This window comes from Fukomys damarensis, unplaced genomic scaffold (assembly GCF_012274545.1).
Source record: "Fukomys damarensis isolate Sample0158 unplaced genomic scaffold, DMR_v1.0_HiC HiC_scaffold_38, whole genome shotgun sequence".
NCBI lineage: Eukaryota > Metazoa > Chordata > Mammalia > Rodentia > Bathyergidae > Fukomys > Fukomys damarensis.
This window is the reverse complement of record NW_022900950.1, coordinates 11,812,816-11,827,639: the sequence shown is the minus strand read 5'-3', so window position 1 is coordinate 11,827,639 and position 14,824 is coordinate 11,812,816. Positions and strand designations below refer to the sequence as shown.

Sequence of the window (14,824 nt, the reverse complement as noted above, 5' to 3'; positions counted from 1 at the left end):
GGTCAACACTGATGGAAGTTCAGGTGGCCTTTGTGAACTTTTGCTTAATTATGCCTAGTCTTTTATTGAGGTAGGGGCAGTTATAAGGAGATACCCCATGCTGTTGTATGCAGTCTAGGATAGCAGTGAATTCAAAAAGAAAGAAACTATCCATACTTATGCCCAACTGAATGCTCTACATTGTTGCTATCAAAGCACGGTTCACCTTTTAAACTTGGATTCACCCTTTTTGAGGATAGAGAACCACCTGTTACTCTTGAGGACCATCTGTGTGAGCCAGCCTTCTGTTACTGTAACAAATACCCGAGGCATCAGCTTATAAGGAGGTTTATTTTGCTCACAGTTTTGAAAGTTTCAGCCCACGATTGGTTGGGCTTATTTTTAGTTTGTAGTGAGCAGCACCTTATGCAGCAGGGTGTGGTAAAACTGTTGTCTCATGGCCAGACGCTAAAGAGAGAAGCAGCAAGGTGTGGGGTCCTATTATTTCCTTTAAGGGGACAGCCCCAGTGACAAGAAGACCTCCCATTAGGACTTACCTTTTAGGGTTTCCACCACAGCCCAATAGTCCTAGTCAGGGGCCCAAGCCTTTAACACATGGGCCTTTGGGGACATTCCAGATGCATGCTCTCCTCCCTCCTGCAGTGTTGTCTAGATAACACACTTTTTTCTTTCTCCTCTGGAGAATTTTGGCATTTTCTACATTGGCCCCTAAAGCCACATTCACTCTTCAGGATGGCTGCTGTCTCTGGTATTCCTGCTCTCTTCTGGAACTTGGTTCCATTGCTTGATCCTGCCTCCTGCATCTGTCCTTCCCTCCTTCCTTTCTTCCTTCCTTCCTCCTTCTTTTGCCAGCTGCTCTTTAGAGGCCAGGCCTCATGGTCAGTTCTAGTTCGTTGGATGTCACTCTCTTTTCTTGCCACGCTGTGCTGTTGTATGTTGCTCTGGGGAGAGGCCATCTTTGAACATCTTTCACATCTTCCCTCTCTGACAGCTCCCAGGAGTCTCCTCACCAAGTTCTCACAGACGTGGCTCCTGTGGACCAGCATAGAGTCCATGTTTTTACAGGTGTGTGTCCTTCTTGTGCTATTTCGCCTCTTTTCTTCTCTCCCTCCTTCTCCTTTCTCCCTGTTCTTAACAGAGGAGTCTTTTAAAATCACATATTTAAGAAAGAAAACACTTTAAAATGCAGAGACAATACAAGACAGAATACCCAGCAAGGGCTGAGGAAGATAATTTCCTCATGTGCGTTTTCTGACAATTTTGGCAAAGCTACTTGCCAACCATCTGCATTAAATATTCCCCATCACAGGTGTGTGCTTAACTCGGGGGTGTTGAGTAAATAACACTCAGAGTCAAAAGCATTCCTGGCCAGGAATCAGCCAGGCCCTCTCTCTGGCCTGGGTTTGTGGGAATCCAGGGTGATGGGGGCTGCATGGGACAGAGCTTCCTCTGCTCAGCAGCAGGGAGAAGGCCGGGGCCCTGGAGGACAGGCGACATTCGCTCTTCCACAGCTCAGCCCCAGTGCCAGCCCTTGTTAATTCAGTCACATGCTATCATTCTTCTGCTGGAGGAGATGAGAGAAACGAGGCTCTGAGTAGTCAGAGATTAGATCCTAAGTGCCTTGGTCTCCATCTCAGTGATGAAGAGGATGGACTAATGTTGCTTCTCATTCTAAAACTGGCTGATTCTATAAAATCTCTCCTTCCAAATTTATACACGGTTGCTGATGAGCGCGGCTGCCTTTCTAATTTCCGTGGGATGTGAGGGGCTTTCTAGCAATCTGCAGGCTGAGCTGAATGCCTCTTTGTGCTTGCCATTGCGGTCTAAAATAAAATCTTTGGAATCGTGGGAGGGGGAAAAAAAAAAAAACCCCTTCAGAAAAAATCTCCGTGAAAGAAAAGTGCCTTCTCTGTAGCTTCTGGTTCCACAAAAGGAAAGAAAGATCTTGACATTTTCCCAGGAGTGAATGAGCAGGTGCGGCGATTGTAAGAGTTAATGACAAGGTTTCCCAAGAGCTCTGGGATAAGGACAGGATCATGACTGAATTTCTCAATAAGCTCTTTAGCGGGTGACGCACAGGCCAGAACCTGGTTTTTCAGGTGAGGAACAAAAAGGCTGAATTAGTGAGTCCCTTGCTCTGTGTTTCTCCTCAGTGGCCTGCAGATCTATTGATTAGCTATGTGTGAATGTGTACCTATATGCATCTATCTATCATCTGTATATGTCCATCTTGCTTATCTCTATCTCTGTGTTAGTTTTTCCTCCCATTGCTGAGACAAAATAGCCAGTAGCCAAAAGCTAAAGGGGAAGGGGTTTATTTGACTTATAGTTTGTAGTGGTTTCAGTGCAAAATTGGCTGGCTCCAAGGCAGGGGTGACAAACAGGCATCACAGAGAACCAGCATGGCGTGCACAAGGCAGCACAGGTAACAAGGGGGTTCAACAGCACCTTTCGGTCTCTTTTATCTTACTCAGACTACTGGGATTAGGGCTGTGCCAAACCAATCACTAGCGTGTAGTGGCTTAGTAATCATACACCCTAATCCCGGCATCATACATTCCATATTCAGCCACCTCTGAAAAAGAAAGTCCTCCCTCATCCGAGTGAGGCTTTGGGGGGACAGCTGAACACAAACCGTACCAATTTGTATCAGTCATCTGTCTTAGATCAGTATCTGACTTCATCCCTCTGTCCCTCCACTCTGTCTCCTATCGCATCTGTTGGCTCTTTGCCCCTTCTCATCTTTCTCTGGCAAGGCTGGAAGTGCCTGTCCTCCTAGGATGGATGAATCAGGAGGTGGCTTCATGCCACCCATGGTATGCCAATCTTTGTCGAGTGGACTATTTAGATAGTTTCATGAAATTAAAATTCCAAGTCTGCCCTGAAAGTCAAAGCCTACATCTATAATGCTTCCTGAGGATGTTCAGAAATTCCAACACAGGTGATCAGCACTGCTCACAGAGGGCATGGCCTCAGAAGGGCCCCTGGTGCCTGCTGCAAATTCTCTTTGTCTCCTGAGTTGTGGACGGAATTGGGTGGCCGTGAAGTCCCACAGAAGAGCTCTTAACACTACCGTTTCCTCAGGGAGCCTGAGGTCTTAGGTGACGTGTGGGTTTTCTGAAAACAAATCCACTCATGCAACCTGCGAAAAGGATTTAAAAGGAGCAAATAATCTATGTAAGCTCACTGGCCTGGCTCATCTGATTGCTGTAATGATTTCAGTATGCAGAGCTGACATTTATTGAGAACATAGATGTTGTCACAAGCATTTTACATGTATTAAACATAATTCTCATGATAACCCATGGGGTAGGTACTCTTACAGCCCTACTTTTCACAGAAGGGGTTAATAAGGAACCCGATATCTTTTTGATGGTAAGGAATCCATTCTGCTTGGGGATTAAACAGACAAGGGAATCCAAAGAGTGAATTTCTGTCCTACCCACATTTCACTTTTAAATTCCCCACTGATATGTAAAAATAATTTAAAAAATAGGGCAATAAGAATAAATAGGGCAGGGAACAAAAAATAGAGCAATGCCTGGTGGATCTGTTAACTTCTGGGGTTGTAGTGAGCAGAAGAGGCACTGGCTGTCAATGGGTCACGGGTCATCATCCCTAGTCACTGGTCTGCTCCTAAGGCAGATGGTGGCCTGAACCTCTTGTCATAGCCATTCTGAGCCCTGCAGTGCTGATGATGCTTTCTTGTTCTCTTTTGTACCACCACCCCACCTCCATGCACTCAAAAGTGCTGGGTGGTAGCTGAACACGATGTAATCCCAGCACTCTAGGAGGATGAGTCAGGAGGATTGCAAATTTGAGCCCTGCCTGAGCAATGTAGTGACTTGCAACGTACTGTCTCAATAATAAATAAACAAAGAAATAAGTAAATAAAAAAAGGACTGGGGTTATAGCTCAGTGAGAAGGCCCTAGAGCAGTGATGGCAAACCTTTTAGAGAATGAAGGCCCAAACCCACTTATTTATTGCAAAGTGTCAACACCACAATTAAACCTGAATACTGACATCTGTAGTTTAGAAAAAAGTCATACTCTTGTCTCTCCTGCCAACAGAGGGATTTGCTCTTTGTCCTGTTTGCAGCAGGCTTGCTGCCACAGCCCTAGAATCACTATCCAGTGCCACAAAAAAAAAAAAAAAAAAAAATCCACTGTTGGAAACAGCCCAAATGCCCACCAACTGATGAATGGATAAAGAAGATGTGGGTTTTTTTTTTTAACTCAGTGGAGTACTACTCAGCCATAAAGATAAACTTGAAGCATTTATAGCTAAATGTATGCACCTAGACACAATATTCTTAAGTTACATAAATCGGACACACCAAATTGTTTCTCTTGTGTGAGAAATGTATAATGTAAATGAGGGCCAAAATGTGTAATAGATATTGTGAAATAGGAAGAAAGTGTTCAAGTGCATAGAGGAACTAGGGAGGGGGGCAGGAGAAAGGAAAAGAAAATGAGAAAAGAAGGAAAAATGGAAACAAAGCTTTACAAATAAGGAAGGGAAGAGGGGTTGAAGGGAGGGTACGGGAATGGGATAGAAGGATCAAGAGTATCGATTACAGGTACAAATTCCCTATGGGGAATGGGATCATTATGTCTATCTAAGATGCACCAATAAATTTAATTAAAAAAAGAAGTGCTGGCTGACATGGGACCTTAGATGTCATCCATGCCCAGCTTCTGTTAACCTTTCCTCAAAAGTGTTCCTGTCACCATTACAAATACCTGAGATAACCTACTAGGAAAAAAGGATTATTTTGGCTCACAGGGCCAGAGGTTTCAGTCACTTAGCCCTGTTACCTCGTGCCTGTGGCAGCACAATGCCTCATGGCAGAGCCTAAGCAGAAGAGGCCGGGAAGCGGAGAGGAAGGGGCAGGACTCATTATGCCTCACAAGGGTACCTCCCTAAGGACAGTTCCTCTCAGTAGGCCCCACGTCTTCAAGGTTCTACAACCTCCCAGGGATGCCATGGACTGGGGACCAAGACTTCAACACATGGCCCATGGGGGACACTCAAGATCCAAAATGTAATAGCCAAGGAGTGGCTCCTTGTTACTCTTCAGATCTAAAAGGCTCATGTGTTCAGAAGCGGGGCTTTTGGAAGGTGCGTGGTTCAGTGGATTAATCAGTTCATGGCTGAATGTGCTGTTAGGAGATGCGGTTTGATCAGAAGAGGAGAGTCACCAGGAAAGTGACCTGGAAAGGTGTATTCCTTCCTGGCTCTCTTTTCCCTTGCTTCCTAGCTGCCATGGATGACAGCTTTCCTCTGCTGTGACTGTCTGCCATGCTGGTACTCTTTGGAGCCAGCTGGCTGTGGACTCAACCAAGAGCCAAATAAACCCTCCTCAAGGTGCAGGTGTTGGGCATTTTGTCCCAGTGTTGGGAAAGTGAGGAATACACTCCTGGGGAGGAGCAGAGCAGGAGAGGGGACGCAGGCCCCTGATCATTTTGCTTCTGTGTCTGTTGGCAGGGGTAGGGTTGAGGAGAGAGATGGGGTGAACCGAGCTGCTGCTTCTGGGAGGCCACATCAGTGGGAGCTGATGTCTGATGTCCTGGACAGCACCATTAACCTCCCTCGCTTTACAATGGGCTGAATCTGGTTTCTATTTTTAAGCCTTTAAATCACAGTGTAGAGAAAGAAGGCCCCATAGTGCAGGATATTGACAGATTATCTAAATTTAGAGGCCGTGTGGAGTATGATTTTGCATATGTCTCTTCCTGATGCCAGTTAGCATGGCAGAGCTCAGCACAACCCTGAAATTCTCATGCTTCATACACAAGAGCGTGTGCACACACACACGTGTGCACTCACACGTGCACACACCTCCCCTGTGCGCCCCAGCACATGACTAAGCAGGGACAGCACAAGTGCTCTCCAGACACATTGGAAAATGGCTCCTCTCAGAATGCCATGAAAGCCGGCTGCAGCCCTCTCTGTGGGAGCCAGTGAGGAAATGTCATGCACCCAGCTCAGCTTTCTGAGGCACAACAGTTACTGTGTGGGCCAACTCTGGCTCTGCCAAGCCTGTTTACAGTAGGAGCTTTCGAATTCCCTCTGCCAGAGCCCTTTTTCTCTTCAAATTCCAGGAGAAAAAGGTTGGGGGTGACATAACAGGATCGGGCCACTAGATGGAGCCAAAGGTCTTCGGAAAACTCGTAGGGTCGCGCTCTGTAATTCCGCCCTCAGCTGAAGAAGCCTGTGGAAGAGAAGACCTTGGTCATAAATCCCACACACCATAGCAGGTTCATAATGCATCCTGGTGATTACATGCTGCATTTTTTTTTCTTCCCTGAGAAATAAAATTTCTCTTTCAATGGAGAAGGGTGTTCCTTTACATCTAACATGTGCAACTGTTAAATCTCTTTCCTAAGAAGCCAGCAAACTAAGCCCTTAACATACACTGACCAAGACAGCTGGGCTGCGTCTGCAGTGAAATGCAGATGGATAGCTCAAGGGACTGCAAACACATAAGCCACAATTTCGATAGCCTGGACAGGGAGGGTTACTTTTTCCCTAAAAAAATGAACATTTGACTTATCAAAAACAGTTTCTTATTGATCCACTGAGACAGAATTTGCAGGTTAGAGAGACTAGTTTGTAGAAAAGCTTCACTTTGAAAGAGATGCTAAGAGGGAGGCAGTGACTAATACCCTTCATTGAAAAGGTGTTTACCCACTGGAGGGGGAGAGTAAGAATTAAACCATGGTGGGAAAGAGTGGCCTGTCTTCGCTGCCCTTGCATCTTCCCTTCTCACAGCCTTCTGCATTAGTTGAGTGACAGAAATCACAGAGCATAAAACATTGCTAAATGAAAAATTACCAACAGGACCTTTGAATGAAAATACAAGGTGCCATGCATTCCTCTATACTTCAATCTATGTATTTATCAGAGTCTCACTATGTAGTTAGTCCAAGCTGCCCTTGAACTTTTGGTTCTCCTGCCTCAGCCTCCCTAGTGCCGAATTACAGATCTGTGCCACCATGCTCTGTTCTAATTTACTTACTCCTCTTATTAGTGCTGTTCTTAATAGTGCCACAGAACAAAAGGGCCTGGAGTTTCCTCATTTTGACTCACCTTTTGGCACCTTACTGGTGAACATTTAACATGTTGGTTATCAGGCGCAAAACATGAGATTAGAAAAAAAGCCATACAGAACAGAAACAAAGCCACCTAAGACTTCATTTGCTGCTGAAATCTCTACTGTCTTAGGTTCATAGCTAATTCTCCAAACTGATTTCCTGGAAGCACACTAGGAGGGCAGATGTCCCAGTGTCTTCTCACTCTGGGGGGCTGGCACTGGGCAACGCATCCAGCGTGTGGGGGTTTCTCACACCGCTCACCCCATGAGCAAGAGGGGAACAGTGTAACCATGAGGCCCAAGCGCCGCGAGAACATTCATATTGCTGTTTCCAGGGGTCTCCTCCTGAAGTCAGGGGCAGGGATCGCCCCAGAATTCTTGAAGTTTATGATTTGAAAACTATTTGACAAACTCCCATCTCCTCCCCCAGATGGGGAATATTCCTGCAACCCTTTAAAGAAATGACTCCGAGATTCTCAATCTAGAATGTGGCGAGTAATTTTTAACATTTTTTCCAGGCTTTTATTACCGAGTTTATCCTAAATTGGAGGAGGCATTTACACAGCCAGTATTTTTCCCTCCCAGAATTGCAAGATGTTTTACTGGTTTCCATAAGGTTAAAGAGTCACTCCATACTTGGCCATTTGCAAAAGGGATGGCTCATAGGGTTCATATTCATATACAGACTCAGAGATACACAAAACAGACTCCTGCCAGGCGTGGTGGCACACACCTGTAATCGCAGCACTCACTCGGGAGGCTGAGGCAGGAGGATCACTGTGAGTTCGAGACCAGCCTGGGCTACACAGTGAGTTCCAGGTCAGTCTCAACTACATAGTGAGACCCTGTCTCAAAAAAACAAAAAACAAAACAGTGACTCCCAGTGAGGTGAGAGAAGCGTTTCCTTTCAATCCTCAGAAATCGAATCGGACAGGAAGCCGATGATGCAACCCAGGATATGTGTTCCTCTTTCATACTTCGATCCCGCTCCTGTGGCCAAAGCCGAATCCGGGCCTCCGGGCATCTTTGGGCAGTCGTGCGTCTGCCTCCTGGGCTGCATCTCCCTTTGGTGACGTGAAGCCCTAGGTCTGAGCTAAGAGTGAAACATCCACCCCAAACCCCTGGGCAGAAGAGACTGGAGACCCCACAGGGCACTTCTCAACCTGGTCTCTGAAGTCCTCTCCCTGGTCCGGTGGACCCCACCTCCCTATAAAGGATTCTGGGGCCTCGTGTAACCAATTCGCTTTTGCTCCTCAGTCAAAACGGACGCAGAAAATCTGACGCCCCCTTCCATGAGGAGTAGGCAGATTCTGGAAGGAAACCCCAAAGGGGAGGAGATCTCGGTCAGCTAGCAGGTTCCGCGCTCACCTGGTAAGACAGCCTTCTTAGGACTACAACCAAGGAAGACTAGATACCCCTCCTCCTGTTGGGACGCACTTTCGGGAAACACTGCCACGGCTTCCGGAATGGAGAGCGCACGTTCGCGCGCGGGGAGAGGCGTCACTTCCGCTCTGGCCCCCGACCTGCGCAGTTGGCCTTGTGAAGGCCGTGCCCGCGGGGTTAGCGCCAACGCTCGGCGTGCGAGGGTGAAGCCCAACGCTAGGGAGGGAAGTCCAGTCAGCTTAAGCCATGGAAGGAATGGAGGTCGGTGGGGGCAGAAGAACTGCAGAAGGCCTGTCTGGGTATGCACTGTGAGGGTGTCTACAGTGTGTGTGTGTGTGTGTGTGTGTGTGTGTGACTCGTGTGTGCATGTGGTACATGGTGTGTGTTGCTTGCAGCTCTGTATAGGGCTTTGGTGAGTCGGCTAAGTGGGCGGAACACACTGATTAATAATCGGAAATACCCCGATATGCATAATTTAAGAGTGAGAGTCCTTCATCCCTCGGAGAACGCGGATGTTACAGTCGCTGCTTATCCTTGCATATTGTTTGAGGCGTATAATGATGTGCAAATAGAATGCGCAATTAGAACGATTGTATTTACAGAAATAAGACCTCACCGAGGAGACTCTTCTGCATCGGGCCTTTTCCTATAGCGCATCTCTCACCTCCTGGCAACCTGAAGGCCTCCAGGGCTGTGGGAAATCCTAGAGCGACTCTGATGGGGAATCCTCCTGCTCCCCACCCGCTGCCCTCTGCAGTCCTGGGGCTCCCTTCAGTGCCACACCGGCAGGCTCTTTATCTCTTTCTGAGTTTGTTTAGTTTCCTCAAACGAACAGTGGGTCTGACCTTCGCGTGCAGGTTCACCAGCGCAGGGTGCCCCTGCTGCTGGCATTTCCTGTGTGCATTGCCTGAGCTTTGGAAGCAGTTTCCGAAGGAGCCCTAAAGGACTGCCCTGGCCGGAGAACTAAAATTTTCTGACTCCCGGAGGTCACAGCTGGGCTTATAAGCTTATGGCTGGGAACCTGCTCAGAGTTGTCTTAAGTGGCCTTGTCAAATAAGACCTGCTTAGTGAGCTTGTCCCAGACTTTGCCTTTGGACCCTTTCTGTCCTCCCAGATTTGTTCTCTAGGTCTTTGTCTTAATTCTTGCTGTCCTTAGATGGTGCGTTAAGGCTCAGAGACAGCAGCAGTTGCTGAAGCCTTGTGAAGATGTGGGACAACAAAGCTCTTTACTACTGAGCTTGTTGGCTTTGGGAGGCTGAGGCAGAGAGACTGTGAGCTCAAGACGAGCTTGGACTACAAAGCAAGAACCTGTTTCAAGGAGCTGGGCGTGGTGGCACACACCTCTGATCCCAGCACTCAGGAGGCTGAGGCAGGAGGATTGCTATGAGTTTGAGGCCACACTGGACTACACAATGTGTTCAAGGCCAGCCTGAATTACATAGGGAGACTGCCTCAAAAACAAACAAAGATACTGTCTCAAAAGACATCAAACAGTTCTTTATCACTTTCTTGATTCTGAGTGTGTGACATTTATTCCTCTTTCCCTTCTCATCTTTCATTTGAAAAAGCCAATGTAAGACAGAACTACCTGGTCTCTTCTCTACGCTTTCTTTCCTGCAGACAGAACTGTGACTGCACTTTGGTCCCCTGAGGAAGTGCATTTTGTCTGCCCCCTTGGTCTCAAGTCTCTATCTCGAGGCTCTCCCCTGGTAAATGGGGATGGGGGAGAGCAGGCTCCAGGAAGCTGCTCTGCATGGAGCCTCCCAGCTGAGCCATTACGTCTCCTTGGAGTTCTCTCCTTACATTTTCTCCAGAGATGGATCTGTGCTTGTGCCCCACAGCAGGGAGAGAATGCAAACAGAGCCTCCTGTGCCCTCCTGTGATGTCGCAGCTCCAGTCGGTGCTGGATGAGTGATGCTTCCCTGGCCCCTCTGCCTTCTCCTCCTGGGCTTGCGTAAGATTTTTTTGATTTTTGGTTTTTGTTTTGAGACTAGGTCTCACTATGTAGTTCAAGCTGACCTTGAACTCACTATGAAGTCCTGCCTCAGCTTCCTGAGTACTGGAATTATAGGCATGCACCACTACACCTGTCCATTGCTTGAGTTCTTGCCTACAGTCTTGAGGCTCTTATTTCTAGGCGGAGGGTGGTGCCTCTCAGGTGGCACTACTTTGTCCTCACAGCTATTGTGATGTCCTTCATGGTCAGAGTCACCATAGGAATTTCAGCTTCTCTCTGAAACAAGAGAAATAACTTAGCAAATAATCTCTCCGACTGAAGAGAGAAGTCTCCTGATCAACAAGGAAACATTTTGGAGAGGTCTGATGGGAGGCTGCTCAGAGTTGTCATTTAAAAATTTATCTATTTATTTTTATTTTGAGACAGGGTCTCACTTAGTCATTAAAGTGGCCCAGGCTGGCCTTGAACTTGCTCCTCTTGCCTCAGCCTCCCAGAGTGCTGGAATTATAGGCACGTGCCGCCATGGCCAGTTTGATGGTCCGTTTTGAGAAGTAAAACAACCTTCTTGAGCTGGAAGAGGAAAGATGTCAGAGTCCCAGCAAGAAGACCCTAAGCTTAGGACTTGCGCTTTGTGGAAAGAAGGGTCTCCAGGGTAACGGTGTCTCTTGACTCCTTTTGCCCATATAACAGCTTTTGGCTCCGAGGCTTTTTTCTTAAGCACAAGTACCAACTTCTGTCAGTAGCAAGCATCACCAGCTATGTTGGGACCAGGAATAAAGAGTGAGGGTCCTGAAGAGTAGGTGCCACCCTTCCCCTGTCTCAGGAAGCCAGGACGCCTCGCTAGCTGGAAACCAGTCAGATGAGATCTTTATGGCTTCCTATTAAATGGGATGTATACAGGCATTTTTTTCCTTCCTTAGGGAAAGCACAGGAATTTGGGAGGAACCTATGGGCCACTCAGAAGTATGAACATTCAAGATGTTTGGAGAAGAGCTTTCCCTCCGGGGCCAGGTCAGTTCCAGCTCTGCAGCAGATATATTGAAAGGATTGAGTGTGGATACCTATTCAGAGTCTGAAAAAGTAAGCCGGAGCTTAACAACTAAGAAACTAACTGAACCTTGTTAGAAATCAATGCATTAAATAGAACTGAGCTGGTAGATGAACCCTTAGCCAATCGGGGCCTGGGATTTGGGTTGCTTCATTATCAGCTCTAAGTGTAGTTTTGGTCAGTGATAAGCTGATAGCGGTTCTGCATGCTGATTGGCTGGAGGAGGTTCTCTTCTCATACAATGAGAAGATAATCAATCACATTGCTGCCTTTTGTCTTGGCCAATGTATTTAGATTCCAGCCAGCTGGTTAGCTGCCTCAAGGCCACCTGCTCGGCTGAAAAATGAAGCATTAGTTTTTTTTTTCTTTGTAAGGAGAAGGAAGGGAGTATTGACTTGTATGATAATTTTATGTGGATGATTAAATTTGGCCTCTTAGGCTCCAGTTGAAAATTCAACTCAGATGGCTGGTTTTTCTTGTCATACATCGTTGAGCAATCCCATGTGTGGCCGTGGCTAATGTCCCCGGTGCAGACTGTCCCTTTGCTTTAACACAGCACACAGCCCCCAGCCCACTGCCTGATTTGTGTGCCTTCCAGCTTTAAGAGCATATGAGGATGTGCCCTTGCTCGGCCTCATTAGGAGGGTGCTCTTACTTGGAGGCAAGCTCCACCGCACTCTGGGAATACTCTGCTGGATGGAGTCAGAAGCATGATGATTTCCCTGACCATAGTTTACCAGTTTCCTCTGGTGCTTTTCAAATTTACGGTGCAGTTGGTCATGCATTTGGTGTCATTTGCTTGAAACTATAATCTCAGATGCTAAAGTAGCGAGTGGGTCCAATATACCATGAACCTGCTGAAAACCTGAGCCTTATTCTTGACTCCCTCAGCCTCACATCAAATCCATCAGTGAATCCTGCACTAAATCTCCAAAACATTTCTCCAGACTTTCCCCCTCCTCCCTAATTACCACCTCTGTAAAAGCATGTGGCAAGTGAATAGTCATCTTATGAATGGATGAGTAACACTTGGTAAAAAGTAGGTTTGTATTAGCTTTCCATTGCTGGCACAGAATACCTGATACAATTTAAAGGAAGAAGGCGTATATTTGGCTAATGGTTTCAGAAGTTTCAATCCATGGTTAGCTGGCTCTCAGGCAGAAACATCATTGTGGAAGGGTGTGATGGAGGGAAACTGCTTAACTCTTGGCTGCTAGCAAGTAGACAGCAGGGGAAGAACAAGCCCGGAGACTAGAGATAGCTCCCAACATCACATCACCAAGACACACCCAGAAGTATGCTTTACCAACCAATCCCTTAGGCCTCTCTCAAGCCAATCAAGTTGACTTATCAAGATTAACCATCACTTAGCCGAGTGTGGTGCTCTGCCCATCTTTAATCCCAGCACTCTGGAGGCTGAGACAGAAGGATTACTGGGAGTTTGAGGCTAGCCTGGGCAACCTAGTGAGTTCAAAGCCAGTCTAAAATACATAGTGAAGCTCTGTCTTGAAAAACCAAAACATCAAAAGCAAACAAAGATTAACCATCACAAGATTTCTCTATGTGATATCAGAAAGATGTGTTAAGTGCAGCCCCTGTTAGAAGTGAGGGGACAAGGGTGAATGACTTTTTGCAGGTTGATTCTTGATGCATGTTCTGAGCTTCTAAATTATCAGATATTTTCTGAGGCAGAATGTCTGTGGTATTGTTAAATGCACTCAAACAATGACAGCCTCTTATCCTGGGGAAATAAGACACTGACCTTATTCTCAGCTGATCTGATCAACTGAAAAGCAAAATGTGTCATTAATTTTAGGATCCATTATATGTGACATTTCTGTCTTGCTAAAGGTTAGGGGCCAATAGGAGACTGGGAGGAAGCTTGCTAAACAATGTGTCTTTATTCACATTTAGAAATTAGTTGGCACTGGAGATGGTCGGTGTTCTCACCCTGATTGGAGGTCTAGGTCTTATTTTTCCAGGAAGGGCTGGTGGCTGGGCTGTGTCCTCCGTGTCTGAAATATCTTATTCATGCATAAACGAAGGGCAGGCATGATTCACACAGGATGAATCCCTGAACCTCGCAGACAGGAGAAAAATGTAGAGTCGTGATACTTAAAACATTTCTCAGCCTTAGTTGTCAGCGCTGGTACCCACTTCAGCACATTTCTGAAATGAACTCTGCTAAGCCTGGGTCAGCAATACCATAAAAAAGAATTTTGCAATTAAAAAGGCTTAACGGGATCACTGGCAAGATGGCTTATTTTTTTTTTTCTTCACCAATTCACTTATAGAAGTAAACTAGTACAGATATTTCTTTTATCACTTTACCCTACAGTGAAGGGACCCAGGCTGAAAAGAATCATCCTTTTGAGGTTCTTCTGGGGGCAGTGTTTAGACCCCGGCCTGTGTTGAGGAACCATTTTTAATCTGGTATGAGCAGCTGTCAAGTAATGTCAGTGGTCCCAAAGGCTTGATTATCTACAGAGAAAGACAATAGGATCAGAAAATAAGAGAGAAAACAGCTGGCTGAGGAAGTCCTACTTTTCTCCTTTATTAACTATTATTATTAATAATTGTAAATATTTATGGGCACACGAATTTAAGGTAACATGGTCAAATCAAGATATTGGGCCTTTCTATTCCCTTAGACATTAATCATTTCTTTGTATTGGGAATATTCAAAAGTCTCTTTTCTTGTTCGTTGTAAAAATATAAGTTGTAATAAATTGTAGTCACCCACTATGCTATAGAATACTAGAACTTATTCCTTCTATTTCACTGTATGTTTGTACCTTAAACTCAACTTCCTTTTATCCCTCTTTCTTCCCTTTCCTACCTTCTGGTGAACACTGTTCTACTCTCCACATCCATGAAATCAACATTCACAGTTCCCACATATGAGTGAGGACATGAGTATTTATCTTACTGTGCCTTGTCCTCCAGTTCCATTTATGTTTCTGCACATGATGAAATTGCTTCTTTTTTATGGCTGGGTAATGTTCCATTGTGTATAAATACCACATCCTTGTTATTCGTTGATCTGTTGATGGACTGTTGGGTTGATTCCATACACTGGCTGTTATAAATAATGTTGCAACAAATATGCCTGCAAGTATCTCTTTGATTTCTTGATATTATTTCCTTTAGATATATACTCAGTCATGAATTTCCTGGATCACATGGTAGATTCATTTTTAGTTTTTTGAGGAACCTCTGTACTCTTTTCGATAATGGCTGTACATTTAATTGACCTTCTCACTAATACTAAATGAGAATTTTCCTTTTTTTTCATGTTGCCAGCGTTTGTTACTTTTTGTCTTTTTTTTTTTTTTTTTT

General features: G+C 45.8%; 1 long non-coding RNA gene across 3 annotated transcripts in view; it reads left to right on the top strand.

Annotated features, from left to right (window-relative positions):
- The first annotated feature begins 8,616 nt into the window (after positions 1–8,616).
- The window catches only part of LOC104872526, a 41,261-nt gene continuing 35,053 nt past the window's right edge, over positions 8,617–14,824 (top strand). For 2 of the 3 annotated variants that reach the window (XR_783211.1, XR_783209.1), the window contains exons 1-2: positions 8,617–8,779; positions 11,358–11,517. This is a non-coding gene — a long non-coding RNA (uncharacterized LOC104872526). The remainder of the gene's footprint in view (positions 8,780–11,357; positions 11,518–14,824) is intronic. The other variant, XR_783210.1, reaches the window with a different exon arrangement.